At 36.7% G+C, this 22,553-nt stretch overlaps 1 protein-coding gene across 1 annotated transcript in view; it reads right to left on the reverse strand.

Annotated features, from left to right (window-relative positions):
- LOC115451144 (SH3 and multiple ankyrin repeat domains protein 3) overlaps nucleotides 1-22,553 on the reverse strand; it is a 229,646-nt gene that overhangs the window by 197,820 nt on the left and 9,273 nt on the right. Inside the window, exon 2 of the mRNA XM_037441528.1 lies at nucleotides 66-111. The gene's annotated coding sequence lies outside the window, so the exon portion shown is untranslated. The remainder of the gene's footprint in view (nucleotides 1-65; nucleotides 112-22,553) is intronic.

The raw sequence follows: 22,553 nt of genomic DNA on the forward strand, positions 1-22,553 counted from the left end.
GGTATTTAAAATTTATTCAGCTGCTTATGATTGTACTAACGTAGGTAGGTACTTAGTAAATTTACCTTCACACGACGCGCCCCAGCTCTGACTCTCCACTGAGACTGGATACTGGAAACAAAATTACATACATTATTATCTTATTGGATAATTATATTTAGTCTATATTTAAATATTAAAAAATATAAACTTATACGAATCTTTAACTTGTATAACGAAGTCATATTTCTTTCATTACGGTTGAAAATAATTGAAATAAAGATAAGTATTCCTCGTTATATTTCTCCTTACCCATCGCACATTCCAACCGACTACCGCTTTTACTTATTATGCCCCTAACAAATTTATTTATAGACTAACTTTTGCTCGCGGCTTCGCTCGCGTGAACGAGTTTTCCGGGATAAAAGTCCCACTTATATTTTTCCGGGATAGAAAGTAGCCTCTTTTAAAGGAAATAGATATTCGAAATATTAACTAAATGAAATATGAGAGGCGATAGCCTAGTTGGGAGTGGAACGGACTGTCGAGACGAATGTCTGCAGGTTCAAATCCCAAAGGCACACATCTCTAACTTTTATAAAAAGATGTGTGATGTATTCTTTGTGAATTTATCGTTCGCTTTAACGGTGAAGGAAAACATCGTGAGTAAACCTGCACATCTGAGAAGTTCTCTATAGAAATTCCGAAGGTGTGTGAAGTCTACCAATCCGCACTAGGCCAGCGTGGTGGACTAAAGCCTACTCCCTCTCAGTAGTAGATGAGGCCCTTGCTCAGCAATGGGCAAGTATATAATACAGGGCTGATATTATTAAAGGCAATACCTATTTCATTAATATTGACAAAAACAGACTAATGGACGAAGCCGCAAGCAATAGACGCAATAGACATGGTAAACATTGTCAATCGGTCGATTATGTGGTAAATGGTACGACCACATCAGTGCGTGCCAAATGCAATATTTATTATCTATTGTGGCAAAATTATATGATGAAATGTTATGTAGTTTATTGTTAGGTAATATTCTTTTTACTCAAAAATGATCGTTTCGCGGGATTTTAAAAATGCCATGTCACTAAAATTACTATTTATAAATTACTGCACTATTCTCGACAAAGTCATTAGAAAAGCCGTGCACACGGCGGTTTTTAAGAGTTTAAAACGCCGTTTTGTTGATATACGCACGCATATTGACAGTGGTCGGTATTAAATGCGAATAAATACTCTTTATTCCAACCTTTATTAAAAATACACCAATATAATCGCATGTAAAATCGTTCCCGACATCAAGTTTACTACGCATACATTTGAACCGCATCGTCATCTCGTTTAAAAACGTTGTGTCAACGTATACAATTTTATATCGCCGGTTTTCGCAATGTCCTTTATAAAATAAATAAAATTTACAGTGCTTCCACTGGCCTAGCAGCCAGACAAAGCGAACCTACCCATATTTGCAAATGACAGCTACCATAATGAATTAAATTCACAAATTGAAATTCGAAATAAAATAGAATTTTGACCACGGTGGCGAGGTATGTAAGAGATATTAGGTATAGTGCACAATACTTAGATGAAGTCTCTATTCCTTCACTCTCGTAGTCCGGTGAGACGGCAATCCGACATGACCATAGAGAAATCAGACGCCGGATCAACGGCTTTACTTGCTTTACAAGGCATAGAGGTATCACACCAACTTCCTCACTCAGAGTTGCGACTGAGTGACTTTTAAGACGGAAAAACCCAGTCATAATTATTTATGGCCCGTCGGGATTCGTATACAGGACCTCACGTTCGCATTACTATGCCACCGAGCCAATCAGATTCGCGAAATAGCAATAATAGCAAATTGATCATCTCAGTAAATTACGTAATTACCGACCGAATAAACGACTACCTACATTATTCATGTTAAATTTATTAAATGGAAAATTCAGTTTTGTAAGTGGAATTACATTAAACGCATGGGAATGAGTGAGTCAATATTGTCTTTAGCGGTTGAAATATCGCGTGTTACTGATTACCTAATTGAGTTTTGCTCAAATTACTTTTGAAAAATGTGGTTAAAATATTATCTAACGAACAGTGTTTAGTAAGTAAGAGCTACATTATCATCCATATCACATACTTATTACTTTTAGATTATCATGATTCATAATGGGATAAGCGCATCTAATGTGTCACACACACCGTGGTTCTACCTCTTTTCGGGGATGGTACAATGCGGCATAATTAGCATTAGTAAACACTGCGTAAGTCTCAATATTTTTATTTTTCGGGCCAGTTACTACACGTGTCGATATTTATTTTGTATTCTGTCAGTGATACGGATAGGATCCAAACGATTTGTATATTAAAATTGGGTGGTATTGCAAGCGTGTATAACTAACGACATAACTATATCTACCCACATCATAAACTGTGTATTATATGATGAAATATAATAATAATAATATCAGCCCTGTATTATATACTTGCCCACTGCTGAGCACGGACCTCCTCGACTACTGAGAGGGATTAGGCCTTAGTCCACCACGCTGGCCTCGTGCGGATTGGTAGACTTCACACACCTTCGAAATTCCTATAAAGAACTTCTCAGATGTGCAGGTTTCCTCACGATGTTTGCCTTCACCGTTAAAGCGAACGATAAATTCACAAAGAATACACACATGATTTTAGAAAAGTCAGAGGTGTGTGCCCTTGGGATTTGAACCTGCGGACATTCGTCTTAGCAGTCCGTTCCACACTCAACTAGGCTATCGCCGCTCGTAATGATACCTAATATTCTATATTACCGCTGGTTACCAGTCTCTTTTACTAATGAGAGTGTAAAGCCATCACGCTGTCTCATTGCATGTTGGTATTCAGTTTTATAATAAAAGTAAATAAAAGATGTGCTAGCAATTAAAGCTAGTAATGGCTGGCGAGCCGGAAGCGAACCGTGGCGCCACCTCGCCGCCGCGGCGGACGGAAGCAACTCGACGCGTTTAAACGTATTACCACTATAATCATTACAAAGTGGCACGTGGTACGAAGTCAACTGGTGGGATTTATGAATGGAATTAACTACCAAGTTTGTTGGCATGTAAGTTATTTAGAATTCCGTGAGGGTTCGATTCCAAATAAGTGAATAAAGGGGAATTGTGTTTGTTACTAACACAATATTAAGTAAATAGTGGCAAAAATCTAATTAAGTTTTTTTTTTAACAAACAGCTAAGTTTTATTTATTTCGTAACAATAAATTACTATGTCGAAAATTTGGCTGTTGGTAGGATATATTTTATATCCGCCAGGATAGCGACTGCCGTACCTAAGATATTTAAACCCGCCATAGTAACCCCTAAAGTGTGTCACGTTTCGGGATCAGCCTGTGTATATCCGATTCCAAAAAGCCGGCATAATTGTGTCGACCATCGAGGGGTAATCATCTCTCGTCAGTCGACATTCTATTGGACACCATTCCACTTACCATCAGGTGCAGTGGCGTCACTTTTCCAAGTATAAAAAATATACATAAAATACTCATAGTACGTTAGTATACATACAGCTACTGAGGATTATGCAATGTAACAGATATTACGTCTAAAAACTACGCTTCAATGCCATGAAGCAGCACTTAGAAGTTCCGGGTACCATCCCTAGTCACTACTATTTCACGGCACTTACGACCTTCTCGACCTGGCAGATTATTTAAAACGCATAACAGATTCGACCTTAATCTCTTTCCCATAATGAGATAACTCAAAGAAAACATAATTAAATAAGGTTAGGTTAGGTTAGGCCGCCCCTGACACCGAACTCGCTGATCGTACAAGCCTTTTGTTATATTACACGCGTTCGTCCCAAACGCGTGGGGTTTCATTGCAGCCTCGGCTTAACGCGCACGGCTTCACGCGTTATTAGATCATGCGCGACCGTGAATACATAGCCTAAGTTGATCCTGCCGAATTGTAATCTAAATTTAAATTTTTGATTTGAGGTTGGGTTTATGTCACACACACACTTATGCCTTTTATTGCCAAAGATGTATGCAGACGCAACTGATGCACTTACTTTCCGCCATGCATGTACCGTCCCATGATGTGATAGGGGACGAGCCTGTCGCCATATCGAGCACAAATTCAAGTCTCCAAACTGATACTGGGTAGAAAATTTCAAAATCATTTTGCCCGAACCGGGATCGAACCCGGAACCTTAGCACTATAGTCGTACCGTAATGCAACCATACTACTGAATCAATCATAGACATAGTCAAACATCACATCAGTTATTACGCGTGCAGGTGAGTTACCAACGATGTCCTGAGTTCGATTCTAAGTTCGGTACATCTAAAAGCGATTCGACAAAAGATTGGAGCTCGTGCCCAACATGGTGATAGGTTCACTCGTCTTTTATCACAGGATATTACGGTCTGTATCGTAGTTACACTTAGATCAAATTCAAATATAGACCATAGAAGAACACGGTGTCCGGCCCATACAGAACGTTCACAGGATGCCCCAAAATGAGAACCGCTGCATACAGCCACTGTGGCAAGTGTTTGTCGTGGTAGTCCGAAATAAAGTAAATTGAATATCTCTATAATACCAACTAAGTACCATTAATTATTTGTAAGGATAAAATATCTCTAAACTCTTCTTTGATATAGACAAACAAAAAGATAATAATATGTCAATATTAAAAAATATGCTTGAGAAATAATGAGTATCGCATCTCTAGGCCTTAACATAATTCCAACCGCTTAATTGCTATAAAGATAAAAAAATTCAAAAACCTATAACCACGATTCGCATCGTTATTAATAAAATTGGTTTTTTTAACATATATCGATGCAAATATATAATGTTATGCTATGATAATAAGCTGTTTTAAAACCATACGTTATTACAAGCCATTGTTGCGGTAAAGGATACCACGGGAATAGCTTCATCTTATTATAATAACCGTAATAATAAAATTACTTCTTGCGATATAAAATACCTTTTTTAACGTTAATGCACACTTATCTTTATTTTTATGGGATAAAGTTTAAATTTCTCCGCAAGATCCGTTGGTGTGAGGACGCGACACGCAAGTCGTAGACGTGTTGCCTTTTTCTTCACATTTATTCTTTTTTCAAAATATCTTGGAACATGTCCCGTGCTCTATGTGGCCAGTGTGACAAAGTTACTAGGTACGTACTCGTATTTCACGAAATTGTACTTTATATCAAAGGGATAAAGTGTGTTATGAGAACTTAAGAGATGCATCATAAAGAGGTCATCGCATCTTCGCTGCATACTTTTTTTGCAATTTCCTTTTTAGACTAGTTGACTGATTGTTCATAGTGATTGATGGCAAAAAACTGATTGCTGGGAGCCACTGGTAATGTAGTTAATTCCATTTTAAATTATTCTAATACACTTAATTATATTATAGGTTTTATGCATTAAGCTAGTGCTCAATAATATATTCCTGTATTGTTAATCCTTTTTTAATTCAATTGTAAGTAGTTCGCGTTCATTCCAACTAAACTAATTGAGGAAACTCGAACCTATATTTAATGGTAGGGACGAATTGCGTCAGACGATCTGATCAGAACTTAAACTAATAAGCTGATATTCTGGACCTCAATCAGTGGACTAGTTCGGAATGGTGTTAATAAACAACATTAGTTGCCTGGGTCGTCTGTAATCGATGTTCCGTAAGTAATTGGTGGGTTGGCAGTGAAATGAAGTTGTTAGAAATAAATATTTGTAGGAATCTGGAAATCTTCTGTAGGCCAATGGTTCTGCAGTGGATTTCCTAATGCTGTTATGTCGATTATGATACTCTGATATGACGTGAATATTGTGTTACTCTCATCTTGTTTCTTACTGCTAATACCCATACAAAATAATAATATCAGCCCTGTATTATATACCGTCCCACTGCTGAGCACGGGCCTCCTCTACTGTTAAGAGGTATTAGGTAGGAGTCCTTAGTCCACCAAGCTCGCCTAATACGAAATGGCAAACTTCATATTCTCCCATAATTCGTATAAAGAATTTCTCATCTTTGCAGGTTTCCTCGTGTTTTTCTTCACCGGTTACACAAGCGATAAAATTCTTTAAAGAATTTCTAAGGCTGGTTACCTCACGATGTTTTCCTTGACCGTTAAAACAAGCGATAATTCACAAAGAATACACTCATAATTTTTTAGAAAAGTCAAAGTTCGTCTCGGTCTCGGTCAGTCTCGGCAGTCCGTTCCACTCTCAACTACTAAGAACGAACTAGGCTATCGTCGCTTCAATATCCATGCTCGGCAATAGTATCTATGAGTCTAACGTATTCATTTCCTTCTGTCCTGCTTATTTTCTGGAAACAAAAACACATCTGAGTTGCTCGTGTTTGGAATTCTCGATATAGCAATATGCTTGCCCACTTTCACACAATTGATTGAGCTTGGAGAAAAGTAAGTCCACGAGCATCACCTCTGCCTACCATTTCACACATAAAATTCCATCCATATTATTTCACATAAGTGCCATGTCCCCTCAAAATCAAAGCAAATTAAGCACATGTTTCCCCACTCTTGACCACTCCGTTATCCATATTAATTCCTCACCGAGCTGGCAACCCACTGACCATCCATTTACATACACTAGGATATTCTAATTAAGCACTTAGATCTAAGTGGATCGTACCGTTAATGTCTGCGACGACTTTGCGCGGCTCAATTTAATACAAATTATGAGTTACATCTGTTGGATTATTTGAATTAATGAGCTTTCCTTTGCTTGCAGTCGTTGAAGCCTAGGTCATAAGATTCAAGGTTGAATAATATTTTATGTGTTTTTTTCTTTCAAGTTCAGATCTCCCAGAGGGAATGAGACAGGAGGCTGTTTTCCAACATAATAAATTTGCGTCGTCTCTTTATAAGAGTGAAGCTAGAAATTTAGCAGGGTATATACTTAGTCTGGCCATAAATACTGTTACACTTAATTATAAAAAAATATTACATTTGAATTTCGAATCTGTCATTTTTATACGATTGTTCATTGTGTTTTCTCATTTTGGCGCCAATACATTGTAAAATATTTTGCGATATTAAAATGGTGTGGGGTGATAAAGAGAACCGAATCGCTGTGATAGCATTACACAAAGTAGGTATGGAGCCAAATGCAATTTTTAAAACTCTCCATACACTTGGTATTAGTAAAATGTTTGTGTACCGGGCTATTAATAGGTACAATGAGACCTCCTCTGTTTGTGACAGAAAAGATCTGGCCGTCCACGTAGTGTTCGTACGAAAAAGGTGGTCAAAGCAGTAAGGGAAAGAATTCGAAGAAATCCTGTCCGAAAGCAAAAGATTTTATCTCGGGAAATGAAGATAGCACCTAGAACCATGTCGCGTATTTTAAAAGATGACTTAGGACTTGCAGCCTATAAGAGACGCACTGGCCATTTCTTAACTGATAATTTAAAGAAGAATAGGGTGGTAAAATCGAAACAACTACTGAAGCGGTACGCAAAGGGAGGTCACAGAAAAATTTTGTTTACGGATGAGAAAATTTTTACAATTGAGCAACATTTTAACAAACAAAATGACCGTATTTATGCTCAAAGCTCTAAGGAAGCTTCCCAATTAGTCGACAGAGTGCAACGTGGACATTATCCGACTTCAGTGATGGTTTGGTGGGGTGTTAGCTATGAAGGAGTGACTGAGCCATATTTTTGTGAAAAGGTATCAAAACATCGGCACAAGTGTATCAAGATACCATTCTTGAGAAGGTAGTTAAGCCCCTTAACATCACCATGTTCAATAACCAAGTATGGTCCTTCCAGCAAGACTCGGCGCCGGGTCATAAAGCTCGGTCCACGCAGTCTTGGTTGGAATCGAACGTTTCGGACTTCATCAGAGCTGAAGACTGGCCGTCGTCTAGTCCCGATCTTAATCCGCTGGATTATGATTTGTGGTCAGTTTTAGAGAGTACAGCTTGCTCTAAACGCCATGATAATTTGGAGTCCCTAAAACAATCTATACGATTGGCAGTGAAGAATTTTCCCATGGAAAGAGTGCGTGCTTCTATTGATAACTGGCCTCATCGTTTAAAGGACTGTATTGCAGCCAATGGAGACCACTTCGAATAAGCTTTTATATTTTTAATTGTTTTATATTTATGTATTAAACTGACACACTGTAAAAGTAATAAATGTTAGTTGCAGTTAACAATTTTCTTTTTTCTTTATTACAATATTTATGGCAAGACTAGGTACTTAGGCCGTGAACCGTGACGTGCTGAGTTCGATACCCGGGACGTTTACAAAACAAATGAGATTTTTTACTTAAGAGAAAGTAATTCGATGTGCCAGGGATTGTTATTTGTGCCATAAATTGCTCTAAACCACATCAACAGTCATGAGTAAAACTTTTAGTTAGTAAAGAAAAAAACTAGTAATCTACCGCTAAACTACCTAGACTGCTTTTGATATTATTCGTTGTCATTGTTTGCAGACAAAGGCGATCGAAGAGGTGTTTCGTCAAGATTATTCTCTAACGTAACATCACACTAATTAATGATCAGCCGATTATCAGACCTTGTCCTTTAGCCTGAGAGCGGATCATGTAAGAGCAAATCTTGGCTCTCTGTGTTATAGAATCTAATATTAGACCAAACTTTCTTCCCTAAAAACTCAAACACATTTACCTCTGAAGAGTTTGCAATCAGCTAATCTGTTAATTCGGGGCCCCTGAAATTCTACAAGGCTCTATAATTTATGCACCCTTTTAGCTTACGTTAAATAATTTAAGGGCTCTTGAGCACTCTTGAAAAAACGTTACCTCCGCCGTTCTGAAAATTTAGATATTAATACATTGTTGAGAGGAAAAATGGATAAAGTTGTGAAAATATAAGCAGTTTAAAATTTGCCATCCAATGCATACAAAATATAACGCTTTTGCCATTTTCGAGGGCAGACAGAGACGTTGTCATTTCGCGAACATACACATCTCAGAATATTATATCACCTTTATTTCAGAGGCAGGCAGAGACCTATCCTCACAGTTTGTTAGGAATCCCATGTTATCACATGATCGACTCGCCACCTATCGGTGGCGAGTCGATCATGTACTAAACACCATTCCAGACTCCATATGTCAATATCTATACTTTTAATAAATCTGTAGAGAGGTCAATTCTGTACAAAGTAACTATCAGGGGGTGATTAGGGATGGATACTGATGCCAAAAATGCAATTAGTAAAATTTTTGTCTGTCTGTCTGTCTGTCTGTATAACCGTTATAGAAACAAAAACTACTCGACGGATTTTAACGAAACTTGGTACAATTATTTGTCATACTCCTGTGCTGGTTATAGTATACTTTTCATCACGCTACAATTAATAGGAGCAGAGCAGTGAAGGGAAATGTTGGGAAAACGGGAGAAGTTACTCCATTTTTAAGCTTCCGTCGCGTGTGCAACCTTAATGGTTAAAGCTACGCAGAAATCATGTATGATGGAAATGTTCTCCTTAAAATTATGTAAAAATATCCCACGACAGCATATGTCTATCTTTTATGGTTGACTCACAATAACACGTGTAACTCCCGATAGCTTAGCAGTTCGAAGCTTTCTCATTATATTTGTCTACTCTTACGTTTATAACACTCACTAAGTCATCCCTAATTAAAATAGTTAACATTATTAAATATTCCATAAAAAAGAATCATAGAAATCGGTATAGAAACACCAAAGTTATACATGAAATACGCTAATAATAAGCCATCACACGTGAATACTGAATCATGCTATAAGCTTCCTTCGATTTCACCAGGATCCCATCATCAGACCCTGACCGGACAATCGGACCACCTGCATACCACCATACATTAAAAAAACATCCCGACAAATTGAGCACCTCCTCCATTTTTGAAGTCCGAAATCCACGCGGGCGAAGCTGCGAGCGGAAGCTAGTTTATCATAAATATGTATAATCTAAACCCGGTACAAAACTGCTATAATACGAAAGCAGTATCCCCCTTATACATAAAGGTACAATACTTCCCCAAAATAGCACAACAGGTAAACTCAAAGGCCGACCGCATCCCTTCGCACCGGATTTCCACGAAAATCGATCGGCTGATGAAACTACGGGCCACGTAACGACTCCACATTAGCGGTTTCCTGCAGTCCTGTCTTTTGGGACAACTCCTGTTTATTTTCTGTCTATATTATATGCGAATTGCGTATCTGAAGTATTTTTGTATTCAATCGGGTATTTTTATTGAGGGCAAAGAGTATAGCGCAGTGGTTCCTAATCTTTTCAATATTGTTACCTTTGTGATATGTGAATAACTAAGTTTACCCCGCCTTCAAAATGTTATCAAAACAAACAATACAAGCAAATACAAATATCTTTAATTATCATAAATTGCAGAACGGCCTTACAATTTTAACGTCAGCTCTGTTATTTTTTTTTTTATTTCGCGATCCTATAATTATGTTCCTTTTTACCTCCATGAAATATGTAACTGTTTTAACCCAAAGTTAGGAACCCAGGATATAGAGGTAACTTAGCGGTGTTTTTAGCCTTTGCTCGTTGATTTATGGAACTCCAGTCTGCAATGGTGTGGGTTCATTCGCTTTGTCTATTTCTGCCGTCAAACACCAGTGTTTCGTACTTGTACGTATCAGTTCCCGAAGCAAAATAAAACTCTCATGATATCTTACAGCATTTGAAACTATATCTTTTCCAAAAGATACTTCCTACATGAAAGATATTTAAAACGAACTAAGCCCCGTAATCAGTATAAACTAGAATTACAAATGTAATCCTTAGATATTAAGCAAAATTACGAGTAATAGCGCAAATTAATTCATTTTACAAATAAATCGAACGAGGAAACGCAACGTGCGGTTATCAATTTGAACGCGCCGATGCAATGAGTTAATGACTATCGGATATTGACCTCACTGATCCATTTGTAGCCTGACTAATTGCTCGCCACTAATAGTGTGGAAGCATTGACTGCCTCTGTGGCGTAGTTGTAAGTGTACTCGGTACAAGTACGACTACCATGCTGAGGGCCTGGGTTCGAAACCCGCGTCGGGCCAAAAAAAATTGTAACTGGTTTTTTAATCTTAAAATTACTCAGTTACACAGCTCGGAGTCAGGAAGTTGGCGGTGTGATACCCCTGTGCATCGGAAAGAACGTAAAGCAGTTACTCCTGCACCTGATCTCGGTCCGGTCATCTCGGTTTGCCGTCTCACCGGACTATGAGAGTGAAATTTGTTTACCGGAGCTCACGTGGTTTTTGTGAAAAATGTAGTAATGGTGTTAAGCCATTTCCACCAGCCTTGAGATGGCCTTGATATATTGATTGGGAGCAATTGAGGCTATCTATCTTATTAAACACGTTCTTTTATATTCATAATATTAGTAAATAAGTTGAGACTATTTTTAATAGTCAGAAGCGAAGAATTGTTAACATGAAATTAGTCTACCGGAATTAAAATTTTACTGGTCTATCACCGTAGGAATACGACAGTCGATATTCAACAATATATCAATACGTCGAAGTTAAAGTTAAGTAAATACATATCTCAATTTGGAACCAACAAAAATAAGTTTCCGTAACGTACGTCACAAACTTCCTCACAACTCTCCGATAAGATAAACTGCCGCAATTTAATTTGAACTGTAAACGCCGCATAAAACTATTTGATAAGTTATAAACTGGCCATAAAGAGTCGATAAAGCGGCAAAGCTTTAGAAAACTCATAAAAATTCAACAGTCGCCCTCGTAAGCTGTATCGATTCATGAGGAAATGAAAAGGTGGTAAAAAATCCCGGGACTGTTTGAAAAACGATTCCCGTGGGACACTGCGATCCCGGCGGGTGGGAAGCGGGAAACAATGAAGTATTATACCCCTTATGAGGCTCGTGCTGCCTTGAACTTGTTGATTGTTAAATGTTTTATATTCTTAAATGTCGACTTTCTTTGTAAGGTTGTATGAGTAAACAGAACCATTTCATCTGTAAGTCTTCTACAAGATTTTGTAGAAGACTTACAGATGAAATGGTCCTGTATACTCATAGTATTTTGTAAGCAACTATAGCCTAGTTGGTTGTGTTCAAATGGCACACACCTCTGACTTTTCTAAAGTTATTTGCGTATTCTTTATGAATTATCGCTTGTTTTAACGGTGAAGGAAAACATCGTGAGGAAACCTACATACCTGAGTAGTTCTCTATGAGAATTTTGAAGGTATGTGAAGTCTTCCACGCCGCACTAGGCCAGCGTGGTGGACTAAGGCAGAATCCCTCTCAGTAGTAGAGGAGGCCAGAGCCCAGCAGTGGGACAGTATATAATACAGGGCTGATATTATTATAGTCATTATTTACAAGTCATATGAGGTACTCGTGAACAAAGGTAATCTCTAACGTTTCTTTATTTATAGGTCTTCAGCTATCACGCAGACGATAATACCGCGTTGCATTTAGCTACTATAAAATTGACATGTTCAGAATCAGAATCATTTATTTGTCAAACATAGATACACATTACAGTTCTTAAATAAATAAAGCCCGGCTCTATGCTTCACCATTAAGACGTACAAATATTAGTTTATTTAATTATATTATTTAATATTTAAAATTCCAGTCATTTCGAGATTATATAAAATTACATTATTATTAAATAATCATAAAGGAACTGATCGATTTTATAATAACATTTCTCAATTAGTATTGAATACAATGTTTTTTTAAATTTTAGCAAAGGAATATTTTTCATTTTATCAGGTAATTTATTGTATGTTGTTGACTCAATCGTCCTAAGTGTATCTCAATAAGCTGATTGTGTCTGGCCGGCGCTTTTATTGCGCGTCTGTTCTGTAGCCTCACTACCGAAGATGTTAGACACTAAATTATCAGATCGTACGAAAGATAGCATTTAAGCGTTCTAGTACTTGAAGTCCAACGAATCCATCAAATGAATAATGGATGAGAAAAGACGGTAATTGACCTCGGTGAGATGCTCAAGTACAAGTGGAATCGAAATGCTTTAAAAACACAAAAAAATGTGACACGCTGTGAAATCATTCTGTGAAGATCGGAACGTTAATAAAGAATATAAAATTTGTTATTGTAAAATGTAGGTAGATATTGTAACTAACTGTTCGGGTGACCAACAACACAAATAAATCTTAATTTTACTAAACACATTTTTTACGAGCTAACAAGTAATGAATAATTTACTAAATTACTAAACTAATCCATCCATGATCAGATCATGGATGGATTAGTTTAGTAATTTAGTAAAACTGACAGTTTTTAGCTAAGACAATGTTGGCGGATGCCGCTATTTTCGTTGAACCAGTTCATAGCGCCAAGGCAGCATCTTCAGTTAACTGATCCAAAAAATATGTACCTTCATTATTTCTGGTGCATTCTGTCAGGAAATCATTATAACATGTTATGTCATTTCCTATTTGAATTAGCCACAAACTACTATTGCTAGCTGATAACTAAACCAAATACCAATTACAGTCTTTACACCTTTACTACATTCATCATAAGGTAAATTTTACTTTAAATATCTACCCAACAAATTTGGTTTTGCGGTCAAATGATTTTCATATAAAATTGTAACCGCAAATACGTTACCCATCGTGAGAACTCCAGCACCGGTAAAGCTTCTGCGGCGTTTTATGGCTTAATTACTTATGTGAACTATGGGTTATGGTAACTCAAAACCAACCCGGGCTGGGATTCGAACCCAAGAAATCATATAAAAAAACCTTTACATCAATGCAAAACGGTAAATGTGAAACAATATTACGGCATTAATAGAAAGCACTTGTTCCAACAGTGCATTCCTCTGGTAAACTTTGTGCAGCTGTTCCGGCGTTATGTATTCCGTGTCACGACTGCCCGGACGCTGCCCCTCACATAGCCTTTGAAGCTTGGTGTAGTGGTAGCACGTGTGGGTGTAGAATGAGAGATATAGAGTTCGAATTCCAAATTAGGGGCTGACTTCAGACAGGCAGCCAGTCAAAATAATATTCTTAATTCTTTCTTCTACATACTTGTTGCGTCTTCCCTACTTTGTAATGGTATAGTTTGATAAATAACTACTTTATATCGAAAAAATTGAAGCAGCTAGTTGCGAGTTATTTTTTCAGAAACTAATTATAATCTTACTTCCATTTACTAGTTAGCATACCACAGTATTTCCTATTTTTAGGTTATATAAATTAGTAGTGGAAGCTTGTAGTTAACCTTCTTTGAGTGTATCTTTTTCTATGAGTTGTACCAGATGTAAGTTTCCCAAATATTGTAAAATAAAATACCCGTTTATGGCAAAGCGGCAAAAAGAAAATTTATTTACCTAATATTACAATTTTCCTTGTGAACTAAATATTACTAAATTGCTATGCCAATAAAATTAAATTCCGATCACAGGATAAAAATACTAACTCGATCCCTTCAGGCATTGCTTGTATCGTAGGTAAACAATTAATCATATAGAAACAATTATACTTAGCTTTTACAACAAGATGGCAGCCTGACGTAAATTTTCTGTGAGATCAAAGTAAATTCTAATTACACCCATTCTTGATCAACAATCCATATGCTTCATACCTAAAGACTATTATTACAACATAGCCTTCATTATTATTTCTATCCATTACTAGAAATCAAATTACCATTTCAACCACCTCCCAAAGACTTCTAAGAAAAACATTTATAATTGAATAAATCTGTGATGTGAATAATAAAGTTTTATTCCTGAACCCCGTTTGGATGGCGTGAGGTCGCTGTTTTATTATGCCCGGTCATGCGCCCGTTTTCCTCTCCTAGTGGCGGGTAGGTTAAAAACACTGAGATATGTGTAATTTTAAAAACATAGTTTGATAAGTTAATGTAAGTATGTAAAGCCATTGGTTCTGGGCCTGACCTCTCTCCGGTCATGTCGGATTGCAGTCTCACCGGACTATGAGAGTGAAGGAACACAGAGTGCACCTGTGTATTGCGCACATACTTGTGCACTATAATATCTCGTGCGTACCTGGCTGATTTTTATTGAGTTCGACCGCCGTTGCCAAAATTCGGTTAGGACGTTATTATTTATAGTTAGTTCGTTATTTTGATTGAAATCCGGAATTTAAAAAACGTTTTCAGATGCCCTAGGTTATGTCCCAGGTAATAATTCAAGCAACTGTTTATCTCGAATAAACATAATGTTGCCATAGGACTTTTGCGAGCATAAACGAAGCCGTGATAAAAAAACTCTCTCAATTATTAACATACAAAATTTAACAAAAAGCTCTACATTTATTGCTCAAAATGTAATCAAAGGCCGAATTGAATGAATTAACAAATAAACACGAGCTTCAGAGGGTCAAAAGGCCGAATCTGGAAGCGAGATTTAATATATTTGGCGAAAAGATAATTTTTTTCAACAATTCTCACGACCCTTTGGCTTAGGAGCAAAAATTTTATAAACAGATAAAAATAAGGCGGTAAATTTACCTTATATCCGTTAAGCTGCTTAGAGATTTGTACATTGTTTAGTTATTTATAGTTATTTTCTAAAAACAAATAATATTAGCAGTTCAAAGGGAAGGATTTTTATAGGAAGTTTTCATATTATAAGGGTAAAGGGTTAGTACTGTTAATGCATCTTACTATTTGCTTTCCTTATTTATTTAAGGTACTGAATCACTTCTGACTATGCCCGTCTCATAATTAATACAAGTTGTATTTAATACATAATACTTATAGCTTCTAGAAAGTCTATATACATTAATCAATTTAGCTGCTTCCGATATTGGTGAAGACAAAATGGTTTAAAACACACTTATATCGATAGAGTTTACATTGAATCTGTTTCTGAAGATTCATTCTCTTCAAATATTTTTATTATTATTTTACGTCACATATGACTTTAATTATAACCCTTATAGTTAAACTTATAGCGGTTTAACAAATCAATGACCAATCACCTGTATGTCATCTATAATGCGATATGATACACTTTAGGATGTAACTCAACAAGGCAATTCTTGTGTGTGTCTCCACACCGAATACACGCCCATGCACGGGGAAACATTTGTCGCGGCACTAGGCACACAATTAAGTGTGTATACCACACAATTTTGCCAATTCATATTGAGGCTTCTGAACACGAACATTTTCTAGCCTTCTGCCTTCTTCCTATCCCAATAAAATTCCTTCTTCTACCCTATACTTTCTTCTCCATATCTCCGCTCAACTCTCCTACAGGCTACAGGTTCCTGCTAAGCCGGGGGATTCCAGTATCGCCTTCGCAGGTTTCCCCTGAGGTTGATTTTGGAGTGAGATACCAAAAAAAAACAAGGATCGGTGTACTTGAAAATCGTAAGGTGGCCATTGTTGTGGTATATAAACTTTTTTGTCACCATAGATACAGCTACCCTCTAATCGATTTCACATTCAAATTTAAGGGTCACGTCAAAGGGGAGTTTTTTTAAGTGCAGTGTGATTTGTTTATTAACGTACTGCGCTTTAGTGTATTAAGTTTTGGTTTTACAGAGGTTTTTAATGTTTATTTTCACCCTTTCTAATTATCTATGGATACATTAGTTAATTTTATATTGAAATAATTAAGTGGAAAATTAAAATCAAATTGCGAATTATTTATATACAATGTTTTAAATTACGCTTTTAAATTGATCATACAATAAAAACAACAATTCATATGTAAATATATAACGAGTTTGTACTTAAAGGTCTACTGAATGTAGTAATATCTCTCAGTTAATGCAAATACCTATAAACATGTTAAAGACGATCCTCTCATAACCAACGCCCGTTCGCCACCCATTCTTACGTGTCAAGTGTCATAACGTTAAGAATGTAACGCGAGGACAAACAAACAAGACGGTACACGTTTCCAGAATCGAGTCGGATTTCAAATTATTCATTGTACTAGAACCGCGAATTGTGTTGTCACCGCACTGTCTTGGGTTACACGCAGGGTTGGCACTTTTTATTAGCAGAATATAATGCATAGAGCTATAAAATAAATTAGTATAATACTATGTAAGACGGTATGAACTTTTTGAAAAAATTAAACAGCTGGCAGTGTTTTAGATTTTAAGGTGTTAATTTTAAAACATTTTGGGCAAAGATGATAAAACGCCCGTACTTTCATAAGCTAACATTTATTGCTATTCATGTTAAAATGGAGGTTTTACAACCACGTTATAAAAAGTATCATTGGAGAACTTAAGAAACTGCCTATAGAGTTGAATATAAAATAAGGAAGACCACTAAATCACTTGATAATTGACAGGGTAGCCTTCAAAGTACCTAAATTTGTAGGGACACCTAAACTTCAAACCACGGTAAGTTGCTCCCGATCGAAATCAAAGAAGTTATCGTGACACAAAAATTTAACCCGGCTGAACTCAAGAAACTCATCATGACACAAAAAATCGGACGTCATAACCCTTTTCTTTCTATCACTGATTAAAGCAAAAAAAATCTGCAAACGTGGCAACCCTGATTACAAGATATCTGTTCTTTTTGCAAGTTAAGTGCTGGGTTTTGCTTGACTTTATCGTCGTGGAGAGCATTTAAGGTAGTACTATACGAGTGTTTTTGATGTCGTATTATCCATACCGCATTAATATTGCCCTCTCAATAGTAGAGGAGGTACTACCCAGCAAGAAATCTGTGATATATGTAGATATTCTGGTTATTTTGTACATTGCGAATTCGTAATATTATTTCGATTAAATTCGCTATCTAGAGTATAGATGGCGCTAGTATACAACTAATAAAAACTTCGATCATGATCTTAACAATATTCTTTAGAGTTAGATACTTATAAGTGATCATGATATATCATTACGTATACCATTTCTAAGTACTTCGCCCTTGACCTTATTACAATTCTATATAATACCAGCGCTACTATAGCATACTTAATAAGTGATACGACATAATACTATATTATATTTAATACTACCCACTGTCCATCACGCGCCTACTCTGCCATTTGGAGGATTTACGCCTAAGTCGACCACGCTGAACGAGTGCGAGATAGCAGACTCCATATACCTTTGATTCTTATAGAAAATTCTTAGGTATGGAGATTTTCTCACGATGATTTCGTTCCCTGTTAAATCAAACGACCACTCATAAACATCACACACGTAACTTCGAAACGTCAGAGATGTATGCATGGGTTTTGAACCTACAGATCTTCGTCTCGACAGTCCGTTCTTTTCCCTACTAGGTTTTTATCCACTAATTATAATTATATACTTTATACTAATAACAGTACAGAACTTTGTATTTTAACCCAGAAAATAATCGAGCAAACAAGTGCTTTTATTAATTGACTTATTCATCTTTTCGCACCTGTCATTCAATTTCCTCAAACTTAATTAAAATTAAGCAGAATTAGAAACAAAACAAGGAAACCCGCCTGATTTAAGAACAATGGACCCAGAATAGCCGTATAATTGCTAAAGGTAAACGCTTCCTATTTTCTTACTTGGAAATGGTAAAATGGGTTACTAGATGTTGAATACCAAACTCGTATTATAATATACGAGCTTCTTCAATTGGGACACTAGGTAGAAGAGATACGAGTGTGCAAGATCAATTTGTCGATAGCTTCATACATCAGATACCACCTTTTTAAATCACCGTCTTCCGGATTGTATGACTAAGGCTGTGGAATTATAGAGCAGAATATAAGCAATAACAAGTAACATTTCACTACCGCCAAAAATCTTACCCGATTCCCACCTGCAACTAGTTTCATGTGATCAGTATGCAGACGAGTAGTCCCGGACTAATCAACGCGACGCATCCCGGGAGCGAACCCGGGACCCCGCCACGCATACTAACGCGGTGCATTGCTCCGGCACGACGCATTTACAAGTGTTTCTTATTATATTCATTGTTTTATGCGTTGTCATGGGAATATAAATGCATGCGTATTGTATTCATTAGATATTTGATGCGTAAGAAACTTTGGGCTGGTTGATGTTTTTACGACCGATCACCTTCTTAATATCAAGCCCAATGGATGATCTAGTCACGGAAAATTACAATAGCCCACTACAGAAAGTGTTTCCGAACGGAAAATCAAATGTAGGATCTCCGATGTACTTGCCCGATTTTGGATGGAACCCAGAGCCTTGCGCTTCATGGATTATATCCATTACCACTATAATATCAAGAAGACAACTTTTTACGTCTTAGGATACAGAGATCGTTAGGTAAGAAGATTTATTCAGCAATAAAAATATTATTTTTTTTAAACTCTACCCTGGGACCATTTATACAGAAAAACCAACATGTAGGTCACGAATTACGTAAACACTGTAACTTTTGCACCAATTTAATCCGGAATCCTGCAAATTGGTATAAAAATAATCGACGTTATTACTTAACGGCATTACAACTTAATTGTGGCAAACATAATATCATCGTAATTACCAGTATTCACGCAAGAGAAGTCGCGTGTGAATTTATAGGTTAAAAACTTCGCAAAAACCGACCAAATTATGCTACATGAATACGGAATCAGCAGCGGGAACGATTAAACGTTTTGACCCCTTTGCGACCCGCTCCGTTCCCCGTGGGGGCAATTTTCACGTGGTTTAATTTAAACGTTGTGCGTGTTTTGGCGGTATGGTTTCAATATTTTAGGTATTTCGTATGAAGCTGCGTTTGAACAAATTATTATAGCGCCATCTGTTAACAGGATGTGTAAAATTGTTTGCAGATTATAATAAAATTGCCCGCCATTTGTTAACGTTTGAGATTCTATGACACAAAATACAAATGCATTAAAACCAAATAACTTCTGGAACGCGCACGTTATCTCGGCGGTTGGTAAAGTCCAAAATTCCTCCTTCATGATCATTCATGCAAACTCATTTCCAGAGCTCCTGTTAAAAATATCAAAACTCACTTCAATATACGATAAAGATCCTCCGAATTGACAATTTAAAAACCACCCCATACAGGAGGGTTGTTTATCATCACAGAACAGCGTGGCGATCGATTGGCCCGGCGGGCAATTTGCCATCTAGGGTGGGCACTGAACAAAAATGCGTCAGTGTGCTGAATTTATACATGAAAATATTTTTTAAATTTACCCAAGTAGTAGTTACGGGTTGATTTCTTTATTAACAATGGCGGCACAACGAGGAAGGCATTTTTTCTCTTCGGCGAAGAACAAGTTACAGACACCTTCCCTGGAGAACTTAGGCGATTCATGGGAAAACGTATTAAACTGCCTAGAGAAATATATGTATAGTGTCAATTATACAAAGTTTTTTGACATTGCGTTAATAAATGAAACCACATACTCGCCTTTACCTCTGCTAACGTTGTGCCAAAAATGATACATAAATAGCGAATATTTTCATAAAAAAATCCCGGTTTATCTTTCTGATTTTTTTAAATTTTATCGTTTAGTGCGAATACAGTTTGTGCGTGGGTGTATCTCTGACTGAAAATGTAATATTGCCGCTGTGACATATTCTCTTAGAGTAATAGCATTAAAACATGTTAATTTAAATTACTTTTTATTTATAACTTACATTAATTTATTATAAAGTGTTATTTTCAAGAAGAAAGTATGTGGTTTCATTTACTACTGATGTCAAAATGACCTTGTATGAAAATATAAATCCTTAGAATACCATAATTCAATTGTCACGTAACACTTATTTAACGTAATAAGCACATACTATCCTTTCCAAAAGGTAACCATTCGCTAGTCCTTTTTGAAAAACGAACTGTTCGCTAGTCCATTCATCTTGAGAACGAAGTGGGAGATCCCGAAGCATCGTTCAAGATTAAACGATGTTCCAACTCGGGATTAGGTAAGAGATAAATTCATCCCGTCTGTAGAAAGGACCCGATATTCTGTGGGTTTAGGCATTGATTTTCAGGCGGCATAATCTATATTAGTCTTTTATATCTAGATTTAAAGAGTGTAAGAAATTATGCCTTGTTTATTTATAGTGCCTAGAATTAGTGTGCAAAGAACATTGTAAGGGCAATTTTAATTATAATTTTTGGTACTCAATTTCAAGTAATATCTCAAAGTAATGAATAATAAAATTTTATGTTGCTTGTTAATCACGGAATTGACGGACCCACCATTAAGTTTTAATAAAGTGTAATCTATATTTATACTTATATATAAAGGTGTAGAGTTTGTTTGTACGTGCTAATCTCAGAAACTACTCAACGGATTTTTAAAAAATCTCACTGATGTGTAGTAAGCCTAATTACTCCTAAGTGCTACTTTTTATCCCGACAAAAAAAAGCAGATATCCTTTTATCCCGGAAAAACCTTTTCACACGGACGTGGCCGTGAGCAGAAGCTAGTCATTAATATTAAGAATTTAACTGATGTTAACTTTAGATTCCTACAACGTCTTCGCATGGTATAATTTACATAATATCGTGACTGAAGGCATGGCCACACAAATGACCTTCTAAGAATTAAATTAATACTCTAACCAAGGTAATTTTAGAATAGGTTTAAGGTTGTTTACTGATACAATCATATATTGAGATTAGTTTCAAAATGTTTTTTAACAATTATTTCTTAAAAAAACTGTTCCTGCGGTTTCGCCTACGTGGCAATCAGTGAAAAAGTTTTCCCGCGTAAATCCCGACCCACGAGATTTTTTACAACCACGCAACCTCTTTAACATTAATTATATTTTCGCCAATTTACATAAAACCGTATTGTACTATCAACCTAAACATTCCTCAAGAATTGCACTATCTTTTAGTTAAAATCGTAGAAAAACCCGTTCAGTAGATTTTGAGAAAATCGATCACATACAGCTTTTGGAGACTTTGTTTTATAATATGTATAGATTTATTGATACAATGTCTCTTGTTGGTGGACATTATATTTGAACTACACAAATTTATCATAAGGTCCGGTGTACATACACTGCCGCAGAATAAATAGGACGCTACTTTTTAAAAGTCCGACTAAAGGCGTGTGAACATCGCACATCGCGTATCGCATTTGGAATAGCGCTGAGCACGTGTGGTTTTGATTCGCATGCTCATTGCGAATATCAACTTGTATGTATACGTTATGTTATGCTATAGACTGGTTCGCGTTAACTGCGCGTCTTAGTTGCATTTGAAGGACCTTTGCTGGTGGTAGAATATATTCTCTATCCACCCGGATAGCTACCATAGTACACAAGGTGTTAAAACCCGCCATAGTGGCACACGTAATTGTCGCGTTCTGAGATCAGCCTGTGTATAGCCAGTTCCAACAAGCCGGCATAGTTGTGTCGACTGCCGAGGGGTAATCAACTGTCGTCAGTCAATATTCTATTGGACCTCACTTCACTTACCATCAGGTGTAGTGGGATTACTTTGTCGTGCTTATAAAAAATAAACCTGAGCCCCACTCGCGCTTGCAGGCCCTGAGTGAAACTACATAACTACATACAGTATCAATGTTTTTAATTTATTACGTTCAAAAACACGTAACACTAGGTTTATCCTCAATTTTAAAGAATACAAAATCTCGCGGCG

The sequence above is a fragment of the Manduca sexta genome, chromosome 22 (assembly GCF_014839805.1).
Source record: "Manduca sexta isolate Smith_Timp_Sample1 chromosome 22, JHU_Msex_v1.0, whole genome shotgun sequence".
In the NCBI taxonomy this organism is placed as follows: Eukaryota; Metazoa; Arthropoda; class Insecta; order Lepidoptera; family Sphingidae; genus Manduca; species Manduca sexta.